Source organism: Toxotes jaculatrix, chromosome 23, assembly GCF_017976425.1.
Source record: "Toxotes jaculatrix isolate fToxJac2 chromosome 23, fToxJac2.pri, whole genome shotgun sequence".
NCBI lineage: Eukaryota > Metazoa > Chordata > Actinopteri > Toxotidae > Toxotes > Toxotes jaculatrix.
In genome coordinates this window covers 3,355,910-3,370,097 of record NC_054416.1, presented here as the reverse complement: position 1 = coordinate 3,370,097, position 14,188 = coordinate 3,355,910, and the positions used below count along the sequence as shown (strand labels likewise).

Below are 14,188 nucleotides of genomic sequence, written 5' to 3'. Positions count from 1 at the left end.
TGTTTATTAGTTTATTATTGTTTATCTATGCTTACATTTGGACAGTTAATTGAAGGTTAATTCTTTAGCAAAATAGTAATTAGACATGTCAGAGGCTTCAGCCACATCATATAACCTCCATCAGTGGATAAAGTTTGCAGTTGTCATGGCGATGGTTCACATGTTGTCACATGACCCAGGTATGGAAAAAAAAAACATAAAATAAAATGTATAAAAATCCCAAACTTCTTCTCAAATTCACATTTTTTTTTGTTTTGTTTTATGTTTCACACTTTAGAATTTAATCCCTTATCATCCCAAATTTTGCACAACACCACAAACCCACAGATGCAGCTGCTTCCCTCTACATCCCACATCAGAAGGAAACGTCTGAAATTTTTTAAAATAACATAACAGAAGCACAGATTTAAAACGTCATGCACATCATATTTCCACAAGCTCGTCAGACATGCATTCAGGTGGACTGTATTTCGAAAGAACTGATCTGCGTGGAAACACGGAATGAGGGAGAAAGAGGGATGAATGCAGTGGAATGGCACAGACAGACTCAGAGACAGTGTGAGATCATGTCAGCTATTAGTTTACAATTAGAAAGGGGAGAGGGTGGCTATTAATAACAGTGTGTAATATGATCGGCCGTCTCCCCCTGCCAACATGATGGGTCAAACAGTGTGTGTGTGTTTAGATGCCAGTGAGGGGTGTTGGGGGGGGGCACTGGTGAGGGTCTCACAGACGGGGCATCATGATTGTGTGAGCTTTCAGAGGGAATCCTATTTGTCTCGTATAATATGACGTATATTCGCTGTTTACAACAGATTCATGGCAACAATCCTTGTCAGGAAACTTTTAACTTTCCTGAAAAAAAAGGTTGAGACTTAACACAGAGATAAATGCAGGCTACACACTTCCAACATTTATCATCGGGGAGAATAAGGTTTAAAAGAACGAGACTGAGAGCCAACATTTCCCCTGAAATATTAGAACAGATCTGTGGCCTGTAGCAACAGCTGAGACTGTCTCTTTAATTTAATTGTCCTCTATACAGGCAGAGTGTAAATCTGTGCATGAGTGTGTGCCTGTGCCCAAGGGACCTCCCAACTGTTGCACCTCTGAGGTAAACAGCTCCCTCCTCTGGCAGTAGTGCTGATTAAGCCTCATTACTTTTTTTTGCATTATTACAAGTCCATCTTCTCCCTCTCATCCCTCCTTTACCCCCTTTTCAAATCGACTCAAGCAAGATGAGTAATAACAAGCATCCTCGCACGCTTTGTGCCGAGGTTGTTGCTACGGCAACTGGAAGGTTGACTCAATCAGCTCGCTTTGTCGGATGAGAGAGCACAACACACGCTACAGCAAACATCTCTCATGTAGTGGAGGAAATTGAAGGAAATTAAAGCGAATAAAATCCATCCATCAGTCCCAGTTAATCCAGACATATCTTTGTTCAGTGAAAAAGTTCTTGCAGAGGATGAAGAGGTGCACGCGGGTTTCTGCTCTTTCAGACAAGTCAAAATTGCTTTACACACCCCCCAATTCAGTTTCTTTCAATTTCTTTGTCCCCTGACAATAATGACTGAATTGGTTCTGGATTGAGATCGGCGACCTGCAGCACATCTCTGCGGGGCGACAAAAGGCCTCCATGTTGTACGTCACCTCCTCCGCTGTGGCAGAGGGTGAGAGTGTGACATGCCCGAGCTGGGGCGCTAATGAGGTCTAAAGGCTCTATCACAGGGAGAAGGAGCCGGGAAGGCAAGGTGTAATCTGAAAAGAGAAAATTAGAAGAGAGAGCGAGGGATGGAGAGGGGAAAGTCACAAAAAGACAAAGAAATGAAGGAGCAACGACACATGAGGAAGATGGGGAGTGAAATTAAATAAGGGAGTAGAAAACAGGAAAATGTGCCTGTGTGACTAATAACTAGGCAGTAATTATTGTGTATAATAAGTGCAGGGTAATTACATTTGGTGGAGATGAGGGGGCCAAGCTCCAAGACTCACCAGAGTACAGTAACATGAGCACACATGAATCTGAGGAACAAAACAAAAACGCACATACACATGCAAATATTTAAAAACAAAGGGGGAAATGACAAAAGCAGTTTCACATCTCAAATCGGTCCTTAATTTCAAGATATGTAAAAGTTGTCACACATGACATTTGTTTTCTTGCTGCAACATGTATGATTTAAAACTGTTTGCTTGTGATACACAATATTTGATGGGAAATGATGAGCTGAAAAGCCACTTCGTTTTGGAGGTGATTTGAGACACAAGCGGAAACACTGCAGCTAAAAGTGCATATGATATAATTAATAAAAAACAAACAAAAAACTCACAAACTACGAGCAAAAAGTTCAACAAAACATCAAGTGTTTAACAGTATTTAATGAGATTAACAACTGAGAAAGACACTGGCAATTATACTCAGTCAATGTGAAGCATCTTCATTAAGCGCGTCAGAAGGAGTCAGTCGAGGTACCGTAGCAGGGGTGTACAGATCGGTGGAGATGATTTCTGCTCTCCGCTGAAAAATAAAATGACACAGATGCTCTTCAACATGGTGGCTGCTGCTTACATATTAACAAAAGTGCCCAGCAGGCAATCAGAGTGTGACACAGCGCGTACACACTTGCCTTGTTGTACACACAACCTGTTGCAACAAAACCCAGCACCAGAGCAGATTTGAGATTTGTCAGACTAGTGGTTTGTCAGATCTGAGTAATCTGCTAAATCAGACCCAAGTCACAACCCCACACACACACACACACACACACACTGCCACCTCCCACTAAGACCAGTCTGGCCCTGGTGCACGATCCCTCTGTCCCCCACCCACGGTCCTTATGCACTCTCTCCTGCTCAGACACTGATGTGCCTAAAAGTAAAAAAAAATAAAATAAATCACAGGATAGATATAGGTAAAAACAAACATGCACAACACAGTTATTCAGATGCACAGATAACATACATAAAGAAACATAAAAAAACCACACACACACACACACACACACATCCCTCATGGTAAAGTGGTGGGTTGGTACCAGCCTCTCAGTACTGGTGTCCAAGCAACCAGAGAGGGCAGAAAAAGCGTTTTCTCTCTCACAGCCACGCGAGCATACACACAACAGCAAAGACAGACATACGAGATCCTTGACACACAATTTTGCATTATTAGCAGTTAAGGCCGAAACATTTCTACAAGAATGGGGGAAGGATGTGTGCAGCAGCTGTGACTGGGCCAAATTTCTCACAGTTCAAAAGTCACAGTCGTTCAGGTGAGACGCTTTGAAAGCCTGTCAGACTTCACCTGTCTTCCAGGAAGGTACTCAGCTGTGAATAAAAGGGCAGTGCAGCTTGACTTTATGCAAGATTCAATACTTCACTGTGGTGTCAAACTATGCTCAAGGCTGGAATCAGTGCAGGTAAAAAAAACAGTTCAGGGACACGATAAAAAGCAGGATGAATGGGTAAAAGTAAATGGGTTTTTTATTATTATTATTATTATTTTAAGTTTTGATTTCATTTTCAAACTGATTTCTTTTATTTTGTTTTCTAGAACTCATCTTATTTTCACCTTTTACTTTTAAAGAAAAATTACGTTTTTGAATTATTACTGCAATTTCTGGCTGATGATAAAATTTTATAAAGTTTTCTGCTGAAATTTATCACAAAGTACTGATTCGAACACATTTTGTGGGTCTCCTGTAATTCATTAAAACCAGTCGGATAAACCATATCAAGATCTTTGACACATTTTTCCCATAGAGTCTACTTTTAAAAGAGGGGTGTATACCCTAATCTCTAAAGAATAAAATTTAATAAAGATAGAAATTGACCTAATAGCTGAGCTATGGATTTGCAACACATCATGTTCAGTGTGTGCTTGTATGTTTTTTGATGACGCAGTGCTTTAAGCTCAGTGCTGGCTCTGTGCTGCCAACATTTCCAACTGCTTCGGGCTGCGCACTTGGTTCTCTACCACTTTATGTTTCTCACCCAGAATACACTGGAGAAAATCCCCCAGTCACACATCACCCACACTGGCCCACAGGGGACGGGATTTGTATTCACCGTGAATATTTGGTAAGTCAGTCACTAAAATGTGAACATACTGAGCTGCAAAGACGTGCACACCTAATCAGGGACACTTACTGCTCATTTCATGACCATTTGCATCCGTGCCCGGAGTAGAAGTTAATTTCTGACCCTAATGTGCAGGCTCACGCCAGCGCTGGGAGGCCGTTTAGTCTCTGTCAAGAAATGTCAATATGAAGAGAGTCTTTGACAGTTGGCTGATGACTGGAGGACGAGATGTTGCTTAGTAACCGAAAACCTGACAGACTGATCAAGCTTCAGACCGAACAGTTGGTGCGTGTAGGATGGGCATACATGCTGTAGTAAGTGTTTGTGTGTGTGTGTCGAGCCTGTTTCTGTGTGAGCTGTGTAAAGCTGTGAACCAGGCATGTGGAAAGAGGCAGCGAGGGAAAATGTACATGTCTGATGCAGCGTTAAGGGGTTTAACCTGTTTAAGGTGAAGTTACCTGTAATCAGGGGACTGAAGCAGATGCTCCCTCAAGCTCTAAATTGCATGACAGGATCAGTTATTCGTCCAAATGTCTGAAACCTGAAAAAAAAAATTATTTTGCTGTTTGCCTCACGATTTTTGTCTTTAAATATAAACTGACAGCTTTCTTGAGTTGTAAAATCCTGTCTCATAACATTATAAACGGCTGTGCTGTGTTTTAAAATTCTCGGATCTTTTGCTCACTGTGTTTCTTCATCTCACACCAGTAGCACCCAGCAGCACCTTGCGATTTCCTAAATGTGGAGCTGTTTTTGGTCTGAACACCCTGTAACACACAAACCCTAACTGTTTTCCCACCTTTCACCAGGTGCATGCTGGGATGAGTTCCAACCTGAGGAAAGGCACCAAGTGACTCAGTAACTGCTAATCCAAACCAGTTTTCTGTTCTTTGTGCCTCTAAATGTTTGTACCGTGTGAAATATTTGAGCAAATTTACTTTTGCTGTTCCTCTTTCTTGTGTTTGTTGGTTTCACTGTGCTCAAGACCCTGACCAGGAGTCAGTGTCCCTGCATGTTTCTAAAAGGCTTTGGTTTTGCAAGATTCTTTAATTTCTCTCAGCTTGGCTGGATCAATAATCTTTCTCATGATCTCTCAAATCAACACCGAGACTCTTTTCCTTCTCTAAATCCCCTCAAACCACACGCAGACCAGCTGACCCCGCCGAAAACAATCATGCGGCTCATCTTGAAAAATCCATCCGCTCCTTTCAAGCCTTTGTGAGAACAAGCTGAATGAATGCACATCATTTCTCTAACTCTAACATTTCACTCTTTTTTCTAACACAGCTACAAAATACAGCAGCCTTTTTGTGTTGTGATTAATGAGCTGTAATCAATACCTCTGCAGGTTTCTGAGCAACACCTAATGTGACAACCCTTTTAGGCCATAATTGGAAATTGTAATTGTGCCCCGGCTTACAGGCCTTGTGGGGATGGTATAATTAAGAAACTGCTGGTAATGGAGACCAGTTATCATTGTATGGACATCTAACCCAGACCTAGCCTAATGCAGCTGTGTCTGACAGCAGGGGAAACAGTGGAAGCAGAGACATAAAAAATAATAAACACGAAAATGACTCAGGGAGAACAAAAAGTGTTTCGACAAGTAATGTGAATGTGCACAGTGGGAGAATCCATCAAATCTGACTTCAATTGTCTGTCTCGCTGTCTAAAAGCATTTGTAGATTTTTTGGGATGTATTTGACATAATATCTAACAGCTGGAGTGCAACTCAAAAATGAAAGAACTCAAAGACGAAGGACGGGAAAAGATTTCAGGCGTTTACCTCCAGCTGACTGTACAATGACTTGCCTGATGATGATGATGAAAAAGAAACCCCAGAATGATCCTTATTTTCATGTTAATTTATATGTGTCACGTAGTGTAACGTCAAGTGTGATGAACCCGTTTTGTGACACGGTCCAACATGTAAAAATCATTTCTTTTATTCAGTCATTACTCATCACAGCACCAGACGACGTCACCAGGACGCAATTAGCGAACAACACGGAGGAGTCACGACTGTCTGCAACATGGGGACACATTTAGACCAGGCTGCAGTGTTTCAGGAGAGGGCAAACAAAGCCACGGATGATTCAAGTCCCCCTGCGGAGATCTGGATGTTGACTCATGACCATCATTTAAAAGGCACGATCTTTATCTCAAAATATTAAAGTGTTGCTGCTGTGTTGGAGACTTTTTTCATCAGAACAGGAAAGCCAACTTCAAATGATCCAGGAAGAGCTGAGGAGGGCAGCAGGACTTGGTTGGAGTACAATGTTATTTTCACCAATGGTTAAAAAAAAATTAAAAGCAATAAAAAACCATGTTATAGACCTTGTTGTGTAGAATTCATGTTATAAACACAAATTATCCTTTGACTGTGGAGCGCAAATCCATTTACATTTAAAGCCTCGCGCTGAAAGCAACAAATTCACACCTGCTGTCTGTAATTGTGAACAGTAATTGCAACAATTTAAAAGGGCATAATGATGACTATTATTTTTTATAATATTCACAGTAATGTGGTGCTGCTCTTAGTATTATCATTTAATCACAGAAGCGAACACAGCAGAAAGCGTTGAAAGGTGTCATAGTTTAACAAGTGAGGGCAGGGTTGTCTGTCTGTTATCATCTAGCAGCTTTGCGCGGTTTGTCATTACCACTCCGAGCTGACTGTCTCTGTGTTTATAATGGGGTCTGATGCCCTGAGCTGTTGGCCTGCACTTAGTGCTGTTGGTGATTAGAGCTCAGCCTTTAATTTCTGCTGCACAGTCAGTATCATTATGTGGAAGGACGAAGAGAGGGGACGGGAAAGAGAGGGGTGAGGGGTGGGAGGGGGGGGGTGAGAACAGGAAAGATGGTGAAGAAAGATCGTAAGGAAAAGACAGGTGAGCACCTTCCAAATTTCAGTGTGTAAAGGCAAAAAAGTGTCTATAAAGGAGGATTTGAAAAAAAAAAAGCAGAGAGAGGCATTGAGTGATGACTGCAGGCAGGCGAGATGGCAGAATGATAAATGACAAAAGACACCAGCTGGAAGGCAAAGAAGTAGACGAAGCTGATTTGGGGAAAGATGCGTCTGTATACTGAGTGAAAATATGGGCAACAAACTGATGGTGCTGCGTGTTTCAGCCCATTACCGACGCATCAGGTCTACTTTAGGTTACTGCTGTACGTTTTCTTAAAGGGGATTTCCACCATTTTTAACAGTTCTGCTGCATCAGTTTTGTAAAAACTTGCACCATGAGATGGGACCGTGTGGTCAAGATTGAGTGACTGATCGTTCAATTCAATAACTGATCATTATCCTGGGAGAAAATTTCCATCAGTTAAGTCCTTGGGACGTGACCCCCAGTGTCCTCAATGGGAGACACAGCCTCAGTTTGAATCACTATTACACATTATCTCAAGTTAATTAAGTGGTTCACTGTGATGCCTTCAAATACAGGACGCATGTAGGTGTTATACCTCGAGCTTGTTCTTTTTTGTTTTTTGACTTATCCACATAAACCAGAGCAGAAATAGGAAAATATGACTCCTTGCAACTTTTTCAGAATTCAGAGTAATAAACACCAGAGCCGTGTCAAAATGTGGCAGTGAAAATCCAAACTGGGAAACATTCAGCTGCAGAAGCCTTTAACCAACAGAAGAGAACAGAGGTAGAGAAAGTAAGTGCAGCAGAACAGGAGATCTGAATGAAAGGGGTGCAGTGACTCTGCATTTTCATTGTTTCTCTTTCCACTGACTCATCCCTCTCAATAAGCACATTCACACAGAGTGACACAACAGTCCCTCTCTCTCTTGCTTTTTCTGTTGATCCTCTTTCTGTCATTCTTCCATCCTTCCAGTTTTCTATTCCTCTCTCCCTCTGTCTTCCATTTGTGGTTTCTTCTTTTCATCTCTCTCTCTCTCTCTCTCTCTCTCTCTCTCTCTTCCTTCCTTCCCTCCTTCCTTCCTCTCTCTGCAGCTCAGAGTTGTTTTGTTTAGGAGAACTTCCTCTCTGAAGGTCTTTCTTCTCCCCTCCAATAAACGGGCTGGTCTTGTGATGGGAAACAAGAACTTCCCTATTTTAGTATGCTCTGGGGAAAACACACGAGCACAATCAGGCACAGACACACAAACATACACACACACTCACATACCCATAAACTGTACATACTCTACAGACACATGTGCTCTTGTAATTAAGTGTGTTTTAACCTAACCTCTGATTTACAGATTTATGTGTGTGCGTGCGTGTGTGTGTGTTTGAGAAAGAGAGAGAGAGCCTGGCTTTGTGTTTCATCTGGATCCTGTTTTCCTTTCACATCCCCAGGATGCAAACACACACACACACACGCAAATGTACAAATGCACAGAGAGTGTCTCTGTGCTGTATTTATTTACCTGAGATTTATTTTGCGAACCTCTTAAGATGCAGTTTCCAATTTTCCCTTCACTATGGAGGCCCAAAACTGACAAAAAGCTGTGAGAAAGTAAAAACAAAAAACAAAAACAAAACTTATTTCATCAACTGATTGATTTAAAAAAAAAAATACAAATTAAAGAAAGTAAACTTTCAAACCTGAGACTCCATGTTTTACTGTCTGTATCATACCATCAGCTGCCAACATTCCTTGTGCATCACTTTATAAAATTTCTCCACGATCCAGTATGACAAATTTGTTATGTTTGGAAATTTGGGGATTTTGAGTTTAAAAGAATTCCCTGTGGGCAGCTCAGCATGAGTTTGTGCTGACCAGCTCACCATCACTGAGGGGTTAAGGGGTCGTTTGTACACAAATGGGCAGTAACAGATTTTTATTTTGGTCCTTTGGGAGCTGAGTATGTCCTGAAATTCCAACAGACCGGATAATGGATTAATGCTCCATGCTGTGGCAGTGTCTTCTGTACTGCAGTGGCACTTCAAGGGGCCCCATTTTCCACTTCACTGGTTTCTATAGTTCAAACTCTTTGGGAAAGTTTTTTTTGTGAAAGCCTGAACAAATGTACTGAAGTTGGCAGTAACATGTTTGCTTATACCTGACTTTAAGACAGTTTAACAGCTGTGCAAGCAACTGCAGAATCAGAACGACAGAAAGTATTTTAATATCTTTTACAGGCGTAAAAAATGATTTAAACACTGTGTTCATGTATTGTTCTCAGTGACAAGACCAAGTTGGTGAGCTGTTGTCTGTCTGTCATGTTGAGAGCATTTCCATAAATCCCAGCATGCTAATCAACGTATGGCCTCCCAGACAACCAAAGATCATCAACTGACTCATACATCACCCACTGAGAGCTATTTGAATATCTGACAAGAAGTATGAGATAGAAAAATAGGTTGTTGTTTACCGCTTTGTGTGTGTTTTTTCTTTTTAAATAGGAATCGGTGCATTCGGTTTGGTTCATGGCAAATGTTGGCATGAACAGATTTAATTTTCTGAATTACTGCTAAACCCTAAACACTCTCAGACGACAGATATCTATCACATTAAATCAATAAATAGACAAAGAGAAGGATTCGCATCCAGTTGTGATGTTCATACACAGGCAAATGTGGATGCTTGTGTATCTGTGTCATTGTGAATCCGCAGAGAATTTGCTGTTGCTCCAATGCAAATGACTGTGCGTATTTGCATACATTAGCAACAATATGCCCATTGTTTCAGTGAAACCAGCCGGTGAGAGGACTCCATTTCATTTAGCTGGTCGCAGGTAGAGGAAATTTGAGCTGTGTGGAGACCTTGTTTTAACAGCTGCAATGATCATCGTATTCACTGTCTTCAGCAACAACCACAATATTTCACTGGCTAAATACCACAGACTGCAGGAAGTGCGACTGATCAGCTTGGATACTTCTGCAAGTTACTGATGGAGATGAGCATTGTTGACAGTGAAAACAAAATTTAGCACACGCAGCAGTAAAATCACCAGGTGAAATCTGACCAGCTATAAATCAGAACCTACACCATAGGTATCTCGGGTAGAACAGTCATCAACTCCTTGAGCAAAATATAAACCCAGCTGTGCATGATTTACAGCTATGGCCATGGATCTTGCTAACATAGTTTTCTCTAATTTCCAAAACACACCCACCTTAGCTCCCCTGTCATGTTATTTGAGTTGGGGTCCTAAAGTTCATACGCATCCTGAAATCTGGTAATAGGAATGTTCTTAAAAGCAGTGTTGTGTACTGTTGCGTGTGCGTGCCCTTGTGTATGCATGTGTTTGTGCCAGATCTATTTGTGTTTAAAAAGGGGGACTTCATCCTCGCCTCAGGGTCAAACAGCTTCCAACAAAAGTCTAATTCACATCCAAAGATTTGAAGATCCGCCTCATCATGAGCCACAGACCAACAGCCAAATCACAACTGTGTTTGAAAGACTGAAGGTCATGAGACGCACAACAAAATTTTGGAAATTTCCAACCACAAAATAGTGCCCAGAGTGACTCATTTTAAAAACATGCAGTCCTGCAGATCTTGCCACAAAATGAAAAGGGAACATTTATTAAGGAAACTTCAACTGAGTCATTCAATACTAATATAGAATTTTTTAGAATTTTATTCACTTGTCTTGTTGATTCACCTCACTAAAGCTGTACAGTCTACTTACCAATGAAGGGAAAACACAGACATCTGCACACGCACCTGAGGTATGTGAAACCATTAGAAGCCCTGGCTGCCAGCAGATCCACTTCTTTCACTGGCTTCCTGGTTGTGGCCCCCTTTGGTCCTCAACACCTGTGGATGTCCAGGGTTTAAGTTACACTTCAGAAGAGGTAAAGCAGCTGTGCACTTCACACCCACACATGAGCATTTTTGAAGAATTGTGCATCAAAAATGGAACACCAAGATTCAGCACTCATTCATAGCAAAAACACGGGCCGACAGTAGCTTCAGTAAATCTGTTTTTTTTTTTTTTTTCTGAATCTGAAGCCGAATCTTTCTCAACTTCCCCATGTCCCACTGAGAGGCAACTTTTCTTAAATCACAGCATGCTGCTCCAAGATGTTATTAGAAGGTTTCATTCACAATGAATTAAATCCTCTTGTGCCTCTAATGGTTAGTGTGAGTCCATCTGGGAGTCATTTGGAGACATTCATGTGGTTGTTTCATTTTTGTTTTGATGGTCTGGAATCCGCCTCCCGAAACGAGTGTAATCACCAAGTCGGTTTGTTTGATACGCTGAAAGTTGGTACACACAACACCATTCTCTGCATAGGTTTGCAGATGATCATGACTGACAGTAAAAAAAAAAAAAAGTTCCTCACATCAAGTCTCTTGGGTAAAATCTCATAAAACTAGGTTCAGCATCTCGGACATGAAAACTGCAAACATGGAGGATCTCAGACTTTATTTCTGAATGAGTACAATCCTGTTTCTCCCACTTGTATCTGTTTTAATTGTACTACAGGGCAACTTCTCTGTCTGGAGGCCAGAGAAGAGAAAGTGATGGATGATTTAACTTCATTTGAGGGATCAACACCCAGTGGCCCGGCTCCCGTTGGCTGACTGTCACATTTAAAAGAATGGAGTCAGGGTTTGGGGGTGGGGGTGGGAGGCGGGGGGTGGGGGTTGGTGTTTTGGATCGTGTTGTGATGGAGAAAAAGAAACAGGAGGAGGGATTTGCAGACCGGATAGCACAGTGACATCAGCTTTGAAAAATGTGTGTGTGCAAGTGTGTGAGAACCAGAGGAATCAGAGGTGGAGGACAGAGAGAGCTCTCACTCTGATTTCACTCTGTTTTTCTGAGGGCAGAAAAAATAGCTGTGGATTTTAAAAATAATAATAATAATAAAATCTGTCTGGAGCCTTGCATAAAATGTGTTAGTGTTCGGTTTGGAGGTTCTCCCACAGCACCACACACATGTATTTCATGTGGACTGTGCGTGATTACAGGTGTGTTTCACCTTCTGAGATGCACTGACAACCTGTTTAGGATGCCCCTCTTCCTTCCAATGCATGATGGGATATGCTCTGAGATGTTACTGACTATACTGTATGATAATAATTAGTATATAGTATATGGCACATGCACTTAGAGTGGAACTGGGGCCCAGTGGATAGTGTCTTTTTTGATGTGTTGCCAATGTCAGAAACTTTTCAGTCCTACACAGGCAGGCAGTTAATCAAATTACCAAAACCTGTTGGAACTGTGTCCAGTTGACAAACCAGGCTCAGGAAAATGACATGTGGCTGCATCTGACTGTCCTCAGGTGTCTTTGGTATCAGGTTTAGAAAATTCATTTATACATGTGGACCCTTTTTTGCACCAGTAACAATAAAGTTCTGTGGATTTGAATCAGGATTTGTCCAGATTTGCATTCACCCGTTCAGTTATTCACTGAGAGAGGGAGCTATTGTTCTCAATAGACGATCTCTGGACGAATCAGACAGCGCTCTTAACCGTGACCGAGAGAGAGAGAGAGAGGTGGGGGAGAGAGGGAGAGAGGGAGGGAGGAAAAGGCGTTTCCACGTTTCAGCAGCCGGTTACAGAGCAGCGGACAGCGAGGCAGACAGACCGAGAGGAACCACGCCATTACCGTTTTATTGCGCCCAAACACTGACTGACACTTCATCTCACCCGTGTCCCCGTTCACGGCCGCGTCTCCCACGCTGATGACACAGGCTCAGACCCATCAGTGAACGACCTGAAAAGTGAACGGGACCCACCGAGACTGACGGAGTGGACTTTTTCTCCCCCCCACCCCCAGCCCCCCCTGCAGCGCGCCTGTCCTCTCTTAGGCCGAAATTAAATTCCCACAGAGCTGTTTTCTGTGAGATCCAGAGGAGATTATCTTCCCGCAGACTCCCGCATCTCTCCCCCAGTCTGTAGCTGACTCATTTTGCTGCGCCCGGGGTGAGTACATCTCTGTCTAATTCTCTCTCTCTCTCTTTTTTTTTTCTAGTCTTTTTCTGCATTTGTCACATGTGACCTTCTTTCTTCGCGGGGTATTTCTTTAAGACAAAAATGTAGTTCATTAATTGTTTCGTGCTGGGAGTCAGTCAGACTCCTCCATTCATGATTACGGATCATGTCTCCCCTCGCATACCGTTACGGCTGTGTGTGAGACGTTCGCCTGCTTCGCAGCGTTGACTGTGAAATTTAGTTTTCCGGCTTGTTTTGGCATCAAATAGGTCAGTTGCACAGACGAGGGAAAAGTCTGTGCAAAAAAAAAAATATGGAGCTTCATTGCCCTTATCGGTAATTTTGTAAGTTTGCACAGGCTATGAGGGCGTGAAGCATAATATCTGGATGAAATTCGTGCAAGTAGACATTTGGGACAGAGGTTATGAACAAAGGATCTGATCAGAATACAAATTTTAAGATAAAAAAGAAGTATGGGCTTTTTATTCATTATAATTATTATTGTTATTATTGTTATTATTATTATATTTCTATATCTGTAAAATGTGCTGTGAAGTAACAAGCCACGTGAGATGTGCAGTGTTTTGTTGGCCTGACACAACTCAGTCATGAACTTGACAGTTAAGTGGCAAGTTGGTGAATTTCCCATTCTCAAGAGGGCATTTAACACAGCATTGATTAAACTAATTGGATTGGCCTTAGTGTTGCTGTGGGCATTGAATGTATCCAATGTCCTTTTCATTACTTCCCAGGCAATAATTCCCATAATACTCTTACAGAGACATGTAGTTTTATTGTTATATCTCCTCCTACTGAATTATAATAAGTTACTGTATTATATAATATTAGCCTGTGGGGGTTTGGTTTCCTGGGTTTTGTGTGATGTTTTTATCAGGTCATATCTGCAGTTCTTTCAGACCAGGTTATCTGGAATATTCTACCTATAAACACACAGCAATTCAGTCACAGGATAGAGGCAGTGATAAAGCACTGGCGACCACCTGTGACCGTCCCGGATGGCTGTGTGTGTTTGTGTGTATATGAGTGTGCGGGAACGGATGAGGAAGGGGTGGGTCTTTTATGAATGGATGTGTCTGGCCAGGCCAACACTTTGTGTGTATATGTGTTCTAGGAGGGGCGGGGGTGACGAGATCACCTCTGCTTCACCGGTAGCTGGCTCATTTCACCTAATATCCTTGAACCATTTTTTTGTTTGTTTAAAATAAAAAATAAGAGTAAATTCTTAGGAATCTGTA

General features: G+C 41.9%; 1 protein-coding gene and 1 long non-coding RNA gene across 2 annotated transcripts in view; one reads left to right on the top strand and one right to left on the bottom strand.

Annotated features, from left to right (window-relative positions):
* Window positions 1-2,456: 2,456 nt before the first annotated feature.
* On the bottom strand, window positions 2,457-10,763 carry LOC121177436. Its single transcript, XR_005893252.1, has 3 exons — window positions 10,712-10,763; window positions 8,467-8,545; window positions 2,457-2,521 (listed from the first exon to the last, which is right to left on the bottom strand). It is a non-coding gene; the product is annotated as an uncharacterized LOC121177436 (long non-coding RNA).
* A 1,745-nt stretch (window positions 10,764-12,508) lies between these two features.
* The window catches only part of LOC121176791 (astrocytic phosphoprotein PEA-15), a 37,674-nt gene continuing 35,994 nt past the window's right edge, over window positions 12,509-14,188 (top strand). The window contains exon 1 of the mRNA XM_041030872.1: window positions 12,509-12,923. The gene's annotated coding sequence lies outside the window, so the exon portion shown is untranslated. The remainder of the gene's footprint in view (window positions 12,924-14,188) is intronic.